The sequence below is a fragment of the Choloepus didactylus genome, chromosome 1, assembly GCF_015220235.1.
Source record: "Choloepus didactylus isolate mChoDid1 chromosome 1, mChoDid1.pri, whole genome shotgun sequence".
Classification (NCBI taxonomy): Eukaryota; Metazoa; Chordata; class Mammalia; order Pilosa; family Megalonychidae; genus Choloepus; species Choloepus didactylus.
In genome coordinates this window covers 87,300,297-87,315,467 of record NC_051307.1, presented here as the reverse complement: position 1 = coordinate 87,315,467, position 15,171 = coordinate 87,300,297, and the positions used below count along the sequence as shown (strand labels likewise).

Here is a 15,171-nt window from a genome sequence, read left to right as displayed (position 1 = left end):
TTGTGTGCATTTTGTAACAATCATTTCTTTCCAGTGTTTAACCTTAAATTACTAATCCAGTGATGGCTAGCATTTTAATATGCTTAATTATGATCTTAATAAGTAATTAAAATATCACTTTCAGGCCCATTGAGCCCACTGAGACTTTTAAATAATCTACCTCTTTATTAAGTCAATATGTATAACTTGATGGACAAAGGTCCCCTATTCACCTATACTACCTCTCTTTTTACTCCAGGGCAATTTATTGAATTAGATACCCCTAGTCATAGGAGTTCACAATCTTGATTGGAAGTATTTTGATTCACACATACCCAGAATGCAGACTTGTACATTAGAAGGATAGGAAAGGGAATCATTAATGGAATAAATCTTTAGCTATTATTCTTAATTTTTGTTTATCTAGTTCATTGCAAGAGGAAGTCAGCTTTTTGCACCCATTGGACCGTCTTGCCTCTGAACATTTAATTATATCTAGAAATGACACTGTATACCATTTCATCTTGTGCTCACTTTGACAAATGTGTCTGTTTTACATGCACATATAAACCAAATGTCAAATATTACATATTGGCTTAGATGGGGAAAAAAAATAGTTTAAAAAGCTGAAAAAAAGAGGATTCTATTATGTTGAAGTTCTTAAATAATATGTTAAGTGTTCTTTTATTAGTGTTTCATTTACAGGAGAATATAGATAATATAGCTTGAGGTAACTATAATTTCAAATTCATTTGGATATATATCAGAAAAGGTTGTTTTCAAAATAAACTGGGGAGAATAAAAATAAAAATAAAAAAACTCACTGAATAGAGACCCACCCTGATCAAGATGGTGGAGTGAGATGCTTCAACAATCCATACCCCACAGAAACTTTGAACAAGCAGAAAGAACTAGGAGAAACATCTTTCTCAAAGCTCCAGAAAACAGTTAGATGACTATGGTAACAGGGCAAGTGCCGAATCATGAAAAAGCCTACTAGAAGTGGCAGGATCTCATGGTACCCTGGTTGGCCCTCCCCTCACTGGCTTGGCACAGAGTTGGCCCATGCTCCAGTACAGATCACTGGTCCCAGTTCCAGAGGGAGCAGAGTAACCCTTGTGCACATACTGGGAGCATGTATATCTGGCCCAATTTGTCTGGTGATGGCCTGAGGGACTTGCTGTCCCAAAACTTGCCCTGCATGTAGAAGGCAGCTCATGGAGCTCTCCTACAGAATACTGTGGGAAAGAAGTCATGCAGCCTGGGCCATGGGATTACTGGCTACAGGAAGTAAAGAGAAGCATCTGGGACCATTAAAAAAAAGTTTCCCAGGGAAGAGGTGATATTCAGAATCATGTAAATGGGGGGATTCCTAGAGTCATACATGCATGCCCAAGTTGGAACACATGTGCAGAAAGGATCAGGGAGGCCTCTACACTTTGGCCTACAGCTATTTTCTAAACTCATTATATGGATAAGTCCTGAATGAGAACACTCACACATGTCCATCTGCAAAGACTGAGAAAGGTATTTTTCTTTTTTTGTTGTTGATGGCTCCTGGCATTCAAGGAAAGCTCCGTCATAACATGAGCTGGATACAAGCTGAAGAAACAGACACCTCAGAATCTAAATTCCAGTGATAACTCATCACTGGATGCTCAATGAACTCCAAATGGGATAAACCCAAATAGACCCTCACTGTGGCTACTGTAATCAAACTGTCAAATGTCAAAGATAAAGAATTCTAAAAGCCACAAGAGAGAAGCAGCATGTCACATACAAGGGAGCCTCAATAAGATTAAGTACAAACTTCTCATGAGGAACCATGGAGGCAAGAAAGCAGGATGACGTATTTAAAGTGCTGAAAGCAAAATACTGCCCAACAAGAGTTCTATATCCCACAAAACCACCTTTCAAAAATGAGGGATAGGGGAAGATGGCTGAGTAGGAAACCCCAGGAATCAGTCCCTCTACCAGAACAACTATTAAAACTGGTAGGAACTGTCTAACTCAACTATTGTGAAACTCCAGAATCCAGAAGAACACTGTGCAGTATCCAAGGAAAAGCAGCAGGAAGAGGCTGGTAAACTGCAGTAAATATCAATGAACTGCAATCTCTGTGGGGCAGCTAGTGACATCCATCCCCCAGCCTTGCAGCTGGCAGCAGTGAGGTACTCAAATCCAGCCCTTGGTGCTGGTGCCAGAGTGGGACATAAAAACCTACTTCCTCACAATCCTGTGCTGTAATGGTCTGATCACTGATCACTGCTTTTGTTTAGCTACTTCAGATCAGTGGTGGCCCAGCTCTGAGTGTGGCCACTGTTCCAACCCACCAAGAACACAGACAGAAGAGGAGACTTAACTAAAGAAAGTACACTTCCTCTGAGCTGCAGAGGACAGTTGAATGGCTGCACTTGCTGGGCAGGTGCCAATTCAAAAAACTGCAGCTTTGGGTAGCCATGGGAGAAGCTCAAGGCATCCTTCCTACCTCCTCCTTCATCCCCTCCCCAAGGCAGTTTGAAGCTGGCTGGCACTACCTTGTTCCAGGTCCCTGGTCTTGTTTCAGCTTGAAAAGACTGACTTGGGAAACTCCTCTCTAGCATTTTCCCCCTTCAAGAATTTGACCTCCAGGGAAAAGCAGCAAGAGACAGTGAAAGCAGAGTACAAAACAATTGAATTGGGTTGGCTGGAGAAAAGGCTTAGCTACGTTAAGTCCTGCAGTGGAACACCTGGGAAAGAGAGAGGGTCTGTTTCCTGGGGAAAAGAGGGGGCATTCAAATGGCTATAAACAGAGAGAAACTAAGATGGTGGATAGGTGAGACAGAGCAAAAAAACACCTCCGTTGAAAACACTAGATAAAAACCAGAAAGTGATCCAGAATACCGGTTATAGCGATGCACCAGCTGGACGAGGTCTGCTAGTTCCACAGGGGCCGTATACTGGGTGAAAACGGGAGTCTGCATTCTGAAACAAGTGAGTAAGCTGGCTGGAAGACCCACAGCCGTGCGGCGGTCTGGGGAAGCCAGGGTTTGGCATTTGGAGACCAACTGGCTCTTTAAAAAAAAACAAGGGAAAAACCCAGGAGCAGCTGCAGCTGCGATAGTGGGAACCACGCAGTAAAACACAGCAAGAGGGGGCTGGGCCAGCCTCTCGGTGTCTGGCCTGGAAGATAGCCCGCAGCAGATACCCTTGGGGCCGGGGGAATGGAGGGGAGAGCCGGAAGCAGAAAGAAACCCCGGGGCTAGCAGCTGGCTCCCTGGAGCGCTGGATAAACTCCTGCCTGGTGCCGTGCCCACAGCCCAGAGCCCCGCCAGTTGTCCCGGAGCTGGGAAGGAGGAACTGCGTGAGGAGGGGTGTGTTGAGACACCCCATTCGGCCATATTTGCATCAGACTGAAAGCGCCCTGGCATGGCACGGCAGCCCGGGGCTTCCCTTGAGGGACAGTGCGCACTGGTGACGTAGCATGGCATTCCCTTGGCAGAGGTCCTGGAGGATCGCGGCTGGGCAGGGGGACCCACTCGGAGAACCCAGGAACACTATGCCAAGTCCGGTGGTTTGTGGGACAATGAGAGAGAGGGTCTGGGACTGAAATGAAATGAAGGCTTAGACTCTTGCGGCGGGCTTGAATCTCCGGGAACCTGGGGGATTTGAATATTAAAGCTGTCCTTCCTCCCTGGCCACCCGTACACACGCCCCACATTCAGGGTGGATGGCTCCAGCAACACACCCAAACTGAGTTCTCCAACTGAACCCCACAAGAATCATTTCCCCACACACCGTGCGGACAAGGTGGAGAACTGACTTGAGGGGTATAGGTGACTCACAGACACCATCTGCTGGTTAGTTAGAGAAAGTGTACGCCACCAAACTGTGTTTCTGAAAAATTAGATAGGTTTTTTTTTTTTTCAACTTGAAAGAACCCTATCAAGCAAAGCAAATGCCAAGGGGCCAAAAACAACAGAAAATCTTAATGCATATGATAAAACCAGACAATATGGAGAATCCAACTCCAAACACACAAATCAAGATATCAGAAGAGACAGAATACCTCACACAATTAATCAAAGAACTACAATCAAGGAATGAAAACATGGCAAAGGATTTAAAGGACATCAAGAAGACCATGGCCCAGGATATAAGTGACATAAAGAAGACCCTAGAAGAGCATAAAGAAGACATTGCAAGAGTAAATTAAAAAAATAGAAGATCTTATGGAAATGAAAGAAACTGTTGGCCAAATTAAAAAGACTCTGGATATTCACAATACAAGACTAGAGGAAGCTGAACAACATCTCAGTGTCCTAGAAGACCACAGAACAGAAAATGAAAGAACAAAAGAAAGAATGGGGAAAAAAATCGAAAAAATCAAAATGGATCTCAGGAATATGATAGATAAAATAAAACGTCCAAACTTAAGACTCATGGGTGTCCCAGAAGGGGAAGAGAAGGGTAAAGGTCTAGAAAGAGTATTCAAAGAAATTGTTGGGGAAAACTTCCCAAACCTTCTACACAATATAAATACACAAAGCATAAATGCCCAGCAAACTCCAAATAGAATAAATCCAAATAAACCCACTCCGAGACATATTCTAATCAGACTCTCAAATACTGAAGAGAAGGAGCAAGTTCTGAAAGCAGCAAGAGAAAAGCAATTCACCACAAAGGAAACAACATAACACTAAGTTGTGACTACTCAGCAGCCACCATGGAGGCAAGAAGGCAGTGGCATGATATATTTAAAATTCTGAGAGAGAAAAATTTCCAACCAAGAATACTTTGTCCAGGAAAACTCTCCTTCAAATTTGAGGGAGACCTTAAATTTTTCACAAGACAAACAAATGCTGAGAGACTTTGCCAATAAAAGACCTGCCCTACTTCAGATTCTAAAGGGGGCCCTACCGACAGAGAAACAAAGAAAGGAGAAAGAGATAAAGAGAATTTTAACAGACATATATAGTACCTTACATCCCAAATCACCAGGACACTCATTTTTCTCTAGTGATCACAGATCTTTCTCCAGAAGGGACCATAAGCTGGGACATAAAACAAGCCTCAAGAAATTAAAAAAAAAAAAATTGAATATACTCAAAGCACATTCTCCAACCACAATGGAATACAAATAGAAGTCAATAATTTTTGAACTGTAACTCCACTATTTACTTCCTACATGATATAAAATACACAAATTCTAATGACAAATCAGTGGTTTTGAACTCAGTGTAAAATATGTAATTTTAGACAACTATATAAAGGTGGGGGAATGGAGGAGTATAGGAACATAGTTTATGTGTCCTACTGAAGTTAAGTTGGTATCAAAGAAAAACAAGATTGATATGGATTTAAGAGGTTAATTTTAAGCTCCACAGTAAACACAAAGAAATTATTCAGAGAATATAACCATAGAGATGAAAAGTAGAGTATGGGTTAAGAGAAATGGGGAAAGGGGCAATGGGGAGTTAAGAAATGAGTGTAGGGTTGCTGTTTGAGGTGAAGGGAAATTTCTAGTAATGGATGGTGGGAAAGAGCATTACAGCATTCTAAATGTGATTAATCCCACTAATGGAAGGCTAGGGAGGGGGTGGAATGGGAAGATTAAGGCTGTATATATGTTTCCACAACTGAAAAAAAAAAAAAAAAGACAGCCTAAATAGACGACAATTGAATGCCAAGGATGAACTTGGATGGGATTGGAACATAGAGGACAGGTGGCTCAAAGGGACACAGTTGAGACATAAGGAAAAGGAAATATAGAATGTAAGCTTCATATCATTGTTGAATCTCTTGTACTTCTTGGCTGCGCTTAATGGGATTGCATAAAAGAATGTTCTTGTTCATGGGAAGTGTATACATGAATTATAGTGTATGTTCAAGGATGTGTGCAGCTAGCTCTCATATGTTCAGAAGACAGAGCAATAGATGATGGATGATAGGGAGGGAGGGAGGAAAAGAAATAGCGATGTGACAGCATGTTAAAGGTGGTGGATTGAGCTATTGGGGGAGGGGGATCAGGGTATGATGGATTCTGTGTATGGGGTTAGTATTGTTTTTGTAACTGTTCCTATAACTTTGAATTTATTGCAAAATAAAAAAAAAAATCGCTATAAACAGGAGAACTCCTAATGCCACTGGCAAGGAAAAGCCCAGGACAAGACACAGGTCCAGAAAAGACCCTGTACTTTTGCATTTGCCTCGGGCTCACCTTCTTGATAGGAGGGCTGAACTCTGAAGGAGAGCCCCAGCCAATGCAAAGCCAATTTGCAAAGACTGTGAAAGGTGTTTTTTGCTAAGGTTTGCTTGGTTTTGTTCGCTCCTGACACTGAAGAAAAACTCTTATCACAGCATTATGTGGATATAAACTCAAGAAACAGACATCTTAGGAGATAAATCCCAGAGCTAACATTTCAAAATATTAAAATGTACAAAGTGCAAGAAAAGATTACAAGACAGACAAAGAAACAGGAAATGATGGCAATCCAAAGGAAAAGAACAAAAATCCAGAAAAATCAATGAAGACCAGACTGTGGATATACCAGACCAACATTTTTTTTTAAAATGATCTTCAATATGCGTAAAGACTTGAAGGAAAATACAGAGAAAGAACTAAAGGCTAAAAGGAATATAATGAATGAACAACATGAGAATCTCAATAAAGATAAATTTTAAAAAGGAACCAAGCAGAACACTGGAGTAGAAGACCACAATGACTGAAATGAAAAATTCCCTAGAGGGGAGCCAGAGCTGGCAGAAGAAAGAATCAAGATTCAATAAACTTGGAGATAGAACAATTGAAAAAAGCCAGGCTGAGGAACAGAAAGAAAAATGAATTATAAAAAACTGAAATAGCCTAAAAAGACCTCTGGCACATATCAAGCATACCAACATAGGCATTATGGGAGCCCCAGAAAGAGAGGAAAGAAAGGGGCAGAAGGAATATTCAAAGAAATAGTGGCAGAAAATTACCAAACGAAGCAAAAAATGTAAATATGCACATCCAAGAAGCCCAGAAAACACCAAATAGGTTAAACTTGAAGAGAAATACACCCTGACTCATGCTGGTCAAACTGTCCAATGTAAAGGAAAAGGAGAGAGTTGTGAAAGCTGCAAGAGAAAAGCAATATGTTACATACAAGGAAGTCCCAAATAGATTAAATGCCAATTTTTTATCAGAAACCATGGAGGCAAGAAGGTAGTGAACTGAAATACTTAGAGTGTTGAAAGTAAACAAATGCCAACCAAGAATTTTAGGTTCAGTGAGACTTTCTTTCAAAACTGAGGGGGAGATTAAGACAATCCCAGAAAAAGAAAAGCTGAGGGAGTTTATTACCACTACAGCTCCCCTAAAAACAATTCTAAAAGGAGTTCTTCGGACTGAAAAGAAAGAGCACAAGATAATGGTTCAAAGTGGCATAAAGAAATAAAGAACTCCGGTAAAGGTAATCACATAGGTAATTTTAAGCGTCTGTACTATTGTATCACAGTTTTTGGTATACAACTCCACTTGTTACATCTTACAGGTGCTAAAATGCAAATGCATAAAAGTAATGATAAATTTATCTTTTAAACATTCAAAATACAAAGATATAATTTGTAACAAGTACAAAAAAAGATGGGGGGATGGAAGGGTATAGGAACAGCATATGTGTACGCTACTTAAGTCAAGTTGGTATCAAATCAAATATGACTGTTATATATTAAGGGTGTTACATTTTAAACCCATGGAAACCACAAAGAAAATATATGAAAAATATATCCAGAAAGAAATGAGAAGGGATTTGTGCTGGTTATGTTCATGTATCATCTTGGGCCAGGTGATGGTTTCCAGCTGTTTGGTTACACAAGCACTGGTCTGACTGTTACTATGAGGGTATTTCATGAACTTAAATCATCAGTAAGCTGATTGCATCTATAACTGATTACATCTACAATCAACTGAGAAAGCTGCCTTCAACATTGAGATATCTCATCCAAAAGGAGAGGAGATGATTTCAGCAGTCAGAAGAGAGAATTCCCATCTCTACTTCAGTTAGCCAGCTTTTCCTGGGGAATGCATTGAAAACCTTCACTGGCCAGCTTGCAGCCTACACTACGAATTTGGACTTGTGTATCCCCACAGTTGTGTGCAACAATTCTTTTTAAAAATCTCATAATATTTACAGATATCTCCTGTAGGTTCTGTTTTCCTAGAGAACTCTGACTAGTAATACAGCGTTAGTACCAGGAGTGGTTCTTGAGAAAGAGAATACTAAGGATGAGATTTCTGAATTGGTTCTAGGGTTTTTGGAAGTGGTTCTCTAATCTGATTAGATTCAAGGGCACTAATGACTCTATTTCCAATAATCAAAATGGCACTGATAGTCCATGGTGTGAGCTAATAAAAACACACAAAATATCACCACTGACAGAACTACTTGAATTCTTGTAAGAGGCAAGGCTCTGGGTGAGAGCGTTTTTACACCTTGTGGAGATAAAAGGTATAATGATGTTGGCTGGTTGTTTCTAAATACTCCATATACAATTATAAAAGAAAGGGATGAGCTCAAGGCTTCAACTTGCAACTTAAGTGCTTCATGAAGGACATGAAAGTTTCTATGTGTGCCCTGAAAGAAAATCTTATTTTGTGTAACTGAGACTTGAGATTTCTGAAAACCAGACCAAGAGTCTCATTGTAAGAGTGGCTAGATTACAATGCAAACTGAATTCCCAACCTTGCAGGGTATCTGCTAATAAAGTGAGGACATTGATTGGAAAGGAAAGCGATACTGAAAATTGGAATGGGGACTTATAGGCTGATAATTACAAGGGTGGGGACACTGAAACTCTAGATTCTGCTGAGTCTTTGCCAGCTAAACCTGTCATAGTCTGTCCTTAGGAACCAGCCATCTAACCTCCAGTCTACCACGAGGAATCAGTCTCCCCACCTCCAGTCTAGCCTGAGATCTGCCATCCAACCTCCACCTGAAGAGATTAACCCTGCTGTGCCTAATAAACCTGTAACCACCTCCCTTGAGCAAACAAAGTGTGTACCCCTGAGGTACAAAGTGTGACCCATGAGGAGGTGTGCTATACTTCAAAAGAACTGCATGAGTTTTCCAATTTATATAGACAGAAATCCAGGGAAATATGTGTGGGAATAGATATTAAGGGTATGGGATAATAGCGAAAGGAATATGAAGTTGGATCAGCCTAAATTTATTGACACTGGCCCACTAAGCAGAGATTCTTGATACAATTTTGTAGCTCAAGGGGTTAGAAAGGGTTCTAACAGCTTACTGGGGTTGTTGGCTGATACATGGACCAAAAGATGGCCTATGTTACCTGAGGTCAAAATGCAAGAACTGTATTTTGTATAATGTAGATGAGGGGATCCAAAGGCTTGGAGAGATTGGAATGTCAGAGTGAATTAATTATGTAAGACCTCCTCACCCACCCCAGGAATGTCCAGATGACACACTTTTTAGCAAGACCATGAGGAATAAATTTGTGAGACTAACTTCTTCTTCCCTGAAGAGCTCTGTGGTTGCTCTTCCCTATAGGTCAGATTTTATTGTGGGAACTGCTGTCACTGAACTGGGATCCTTAAACACAAAAGGGATGATAGGATCCCGGGTTGGCAGAAGCCAAGTGGTAGCACTTTAATGCCAAAGACAGGTGGCAGTGGCTACCATAATGGACATTAGACTCAAAGCAGCAATCAAAACAGTATAACTTGCAGAGACCTATGGCATTGGCTACACCATGGGTACCTAGCAGTAAAATAGATGGGCAGTCTACTAAAATCTTACTTGATCTATATAAGCAGAAGAACACAACATCTAACTTGAATTACAAAAACAGAGAGTCATGGCCCCCTAATCAATTCCCAGATGTGAGACAGTTTACAGACCCAGAGCAAGGCCAGGTCCCCTTGGGAAAGGACCCTGGTACACTGACAAAAATTTATACTGTTAGTCTTCTTCCCAGCCATCCCCAAAGAGACCTACCACCTTTTACCAGGACCTTTTACCCTGACTTGTGCACTGGGGAAAAGGAAATGATCAGACACTTCAGGGATTATTACACATTAGCTCAGATGTAACACTAATTCCAGGAGACTCAAAACATCCCTGTGGTTAACCAGAATAGGGGCATATGGAGGTCAGGTGATTGATGGAGTTTCAACTCAGATCTGTCTCAAGTGGGTCCAGTACATCCCCAGACTCATTCTGTGGTTATTTCCCCAGTTCAAGAATGCAAAATTGGAATACACATATTTAGCAATTGGCAGAATCCCCACATTAGTTCCCTAACTTGTGGAGTGAGGGCTATTATGGTAGGAAAGGTCAAGTGGAAGCCACTAGAACTCTCCTTACCTAGGAAAATAGTAAATCAAAAGCAGTACTGGATTCCTGGAGGGACTGCAGAGATTACTGCCACCATGAACGACTTGAAGGAGATAGAAATAGTGATTCCCACCACACTCCCATTCTACTCTATTTGGCCTGTGAAGAAAACAGAAGGATTTTGGAGGATGACAGTGGATTATCATAAACTTAACCAGGTGGTGACCCCAATTTCAGCTGCTGTTCTAGATGTGGTATCATTAATTGAGCAAATCAACACATCCCCTGGTACCTAGTATGCAGCTATTGATGTAGCAAATGCTTTCTTCTCAACTGCTATTAATGAAGACTACCAGAAAGAGTGTGCTTTTAGTGGTAAGGCCAGAAATACACCTTCCCTGTCCTACCTCAGGGGTTGTGCCGGTTTGAATGTATTATGCCCCCCAGAAAAAGCCATATTGTTTGATGCAGTCTTGTGGGGCAGACGTTTTGGTGGTGATTAGATTTGCATGGAAATGCGCCCCACCCAACTGTAGGTGATAACTCTGATGAGATATTTCCATGGAGGCGTGGCCCCACCCATTCAGGGTGGGTCTTGATCAGTGGAGCCATATAAATGAGCTGATGGGCAGAGGGAACTCAGTGCAGCTGTGAGTGATATTTTGAAGAGAAGCCACAGCCAAGAGGGACAGTTTGAAGAATGCACAGGAGCTACAGATGAGAGACAGTTTGAGGATGGCAGCTGAAAGCAAACTTTTGCTCCAGAGAAGCTAAGAGAGGACAAATGCCCCAAGAGCAATTGAGAGTGACATTTTTGAGGAACTGCAGCCTAGAGAGGAAAGTCCTGGGAGAAAGCCATTTTGAAACCAGAACTTTGGAGCAAACACCAGTCATGTGCCTTCCCAGCTAACAGAGGTTTTCCAGACACCATTGGCCATCCTCCAGTGAAGGTACCTGATTGCTGATGTGTTACCTTGGACACTTTATGGCCTTAAGACTGTAACTGTGTAACCAAATAAATCCCTTTCATAAAAGCCTATCCATCTCTGGTGTTTTGCATTCTAGCAGCATTAGCAAACTAGAACAGGGGTATATCAATTTTCCAGCCCTAGGTCATAACCTAGTCTGCAGGGAACTTTATCATTTCTCCCTCCCACAAGATATCACACTGGTCCATTATATTGATGATATCATGTGGACTGGACCCACTGATTAAGAAGTAGCAACTACTACAGACTTATTGGTACGGCATTTATGTCAGAGGATGGGAGATAAATCCAATAAAAATACAGAGGGCTTCTATCACAGTGAAATTTCTAGATGTCCAGTAAGTGTGAGGCATGTCAAGCCCTCCTCACTAAGGCAAAGGATAAGCTGTTGCATCTGGCCCCTCCCACAACCAAAAGAGAGGCACAATGCCTTGGTAGTCTCTTTGGATTTTGGAGGCAACATATTCCTCATCTGGGTGTGCTACGCCAACCCATTTACTAAGTGACCAGAAAAGCTGCTAGTTTTGAGTGGGGACTGAAACAAGGGGAAGCTCTGCAACAGGTCCAGACTGCTGCGCAAGCTGCTCTGCCACTTGGGCCATATGATCCAGCAGATTCAATAGTGCTGGAAGTGACAGTGGCAAATAGAGATGCTGTCTGGAGCCTTTGGCAGGCCCCTTGGGAGTTTGGAGCAACGTCTTGCCATCTTCTGCAGATAACTATTCTCCTTTTGAGAAACAGCTTTTGGTCTGCTACTAGGCCTTAGTAAAGACTGAATGCTTAACCATGGGCCACCAAGTTACCATGAGATCTGAGCTGCCTATCATGAGCTGGGTGTTGTCTGACTCACCAAGCCATAAAGCTGGGTATGGACAGCAGCACTCCATCATAAAATGGAAGTAGGCTGTGTATGCTCCTGAAGGCACAAGTAAATTACATGAGGAAGTGGCCCAAATGCTCATGGCCCCCACTCCTGCCACATTAGTTTCTCTTTCCCAGCCCACAGCTATGTCATCTTGAGGAGTTCCTTACAATCAGTTGACTGAGAAAGAGAAAACTCAGTACTGGTTTACAGGGGGCTCTGCACAATATGCAGGTACCACTCAAAAGTGGACAGCTACAGTACTACAGCTCCTTTCTGGGATGTCCCTAAAGAACAGTGGTAACAGGAAATCCTCCCATTGGGCAGAAGCTTCAGCAGTGCACCTGGTCGTTCATTTTTCTTGGAAGGGGAATTGGCTAGAGGTGCATTTGTATACTGACTTATAGGTTACCGCCAATGATTTGCCTGGGTGGTCAGAGACTTGGAAGGAACATGACTGGAAAACTGGTGACAAAGAGATCTGGGGAAGAGACATGTAGATAGACCTTTCTGAGTGGGCAGAAAACATGAAGGTATTTGTGTCCCACATGAATGCTTATCAGAGGGTGACTTCAGCAGAGGAAGCTTTAAGTGGATAAGATGACCCATTCTGTGGATACCAGTCAGCTTCTTTCCCCAGCCACTCCTGTCATTCCCCAATGGGCTCATGAACAAAGTGGCCATGATGGTAGGGATGGAAGTTTTGCATGGGCTCAGCAACATGGATTTCCACTAGCCAAGGCTGACCTGGCCACTGCCACTGCTGAGTGCCCAATATGCATGCAGCAGGGACCAAACTTCAGGCCCCCCAAGGTGATCAGCCTCCTACCTGGTGGCAAGTTGATTACATTAGACCACTTCCATTATGGAAAGGGCAGTGATTTGTTGTAACTGGAATAGACACATACTCCAGATATGGGTTTGCCTTCCCTGCATGCAATGCTTATGGCAAAACTACCATCCGTGGACTTACAGAAGGCTTTATGTACTGCCAGGGTATTCCACACAGCATTGCTTCTAATCAAGGAACCCACTTCACAGCAAATGAAGTGCAGGAATGGGCACATGATCATGGAATTAACTGGGCTTACCATGTTCCCATCATCCTGAAACAGCTGGATTGAGTGGATGGTGGAATGACCTTTTAAAGACTCAAATATGGCACCAATTAGGTGACAATACCTTGCAGGGCTGGGGCAATATTCTCCAGGAGGCTGTGTATGCTCTAAATCAGCATCCATGCTATGGTGCTGTTTCTCCTATAGCCAGGATTCATGGGTCCAGGAATCAAGGGGTAGAAATGGGATTGGCAGCACTCACTATTACCCGTAGTGATCCATTAGAAAAATTTCTGCCTCCTGTCCTTGCAACCTTAAGCTCTGCTGGTCTACAGGTGTTAGCTCCAAAAGGAGGAGTACTTGCACCAGAAAACACAACAATGATTCCATTGAACTGGAAGTTAAAACTGCTACTAGGCCGCTTAGGGCTCCTCATGCCTCTGAATCAATAGGCAAAGAAGGGAATTACTATATGGCTGGAGTGACTGATTCTGGCTTTCAAGAGCAAGTAAGACTGAAACTACACAATGGAGGTAAAAAAGTGTTTGTCTGGAATACAGGAGATCCCTAGGCCATCTCTTAGTACTGCTGTGCTCTGTCATTAAAGTCAATGGAAAACTGCAACAATCCAATACAGGCAGGACTACCAGTGGCCCAGAACTTCAGAAATGAAGGTCTGGGTCATCCCATGAGGCAAAGAACCACAGCCAGCTGAGGTGTTTGCTGGGGGTAAAGGAAACATGGGATGGGTAGTAGAAGAAAATAGTGAGAAACACAAACTACAACCATATGACCAGTTACAGAAACAAGGACTATAATAGTTATGAATGTTCTTCCTTGTTTTTTTATAAGTGTGTGTGTGTGTGTGTGTGTGTGTGTGTGTGTGTGTGTAAATGAAATATCTTTGTTTTCTTCCCTGTCTTATCCCCTTATCATATGATATAAGTTGTATTGGTTTCATGTAGTATTTAAGTTATAGGATATCAAGTTTAAGAGTGAATATTACCCAAGGACTTGCACCCTATTCTGGAATAAGTGCATTTCTGGTGGTACACAGGACAGTTGAGTATGGTTAGGCAAAAAATAGGACTGTGATTGTTCTTTATTTAGAAATCAAGTGTGGCTTAAGGAGGTGTGTATGACTGTCAAGTTGACAAGGGGTGGACTGTGATGGTTAGGTTCACGTGTCAACTTGGACCAGGTGATGGTGTCCAATTGTTTGGTTAAGCAAACAATGGTCTGTTTGTTACTATGAGGACATTTCATGGACTTAAATCATCAAGAAGCTGATTGCATCTATGGCTGATTACACCTACAATCAACTGAGGAGACTCTCTTCAATAATGGGAGACATCTCATCCAATCAGTTAAAGGATTTAAAAGAAGTGATGATTTCAGCAGTCAGAAAAGATAATTTCCATCTCTACTTTAGCCAGCCAGCTTCTCCTGGAGGATTCATTGAAAACCTTCATTAGAGTTCCCAGTTTGAAGCATGACCTACTGAATTTGGTTTGTGCATCCCCACTGTTGGGTAAGACAATTTTTATTAAAATCTTAATATTTACAGTTATCTCCTGTCAGTTGTTTCCCTTGAGAACCTTGACTAACACAAGACTTGATATGGTACAACATAAAAATACAGGTAAATATGAAAGTAGACATTAACAGAAAAATTTAGAGTTAAAAACATTGTAGGATTTATAAAGACTAAATAGAAAAATGGCAGAAGAAAGTCCTGCATTATCAGTAGCTACTTTAAATACAAATGGAATAAACTTTCCAGTTAAAAGGCAGAGATTGGCAGAATGGATTAAAAAGCATGACCCAACTATATGCTGTTTACAAGAGACTAATGTTAAATTGAAAAATATAAGTAGACTGAAAGTGAAAAGAAGAGAAAAAATATACCATGCAAGTAGTAACCAAAAGAGAGCTGGGGTAATTATACTTATATCAGATAAAAT

General features: G+C 41.8%; 1 protein-coding gene across 7 annotated transcripts in view; it reads right to left on the bottom strand.

Moving 5' to 3' along the window:
- The window catches only part of STXBP5L (syntaxin binding protein 5 like), a 553,599-nt gene that overhangs the window by 524,756 nt on the left and 13,672 nt on the right, over positions 1-15,171 (bottom strand). The gene's annotated exons all lie outside the window — the stretch shown is intronic.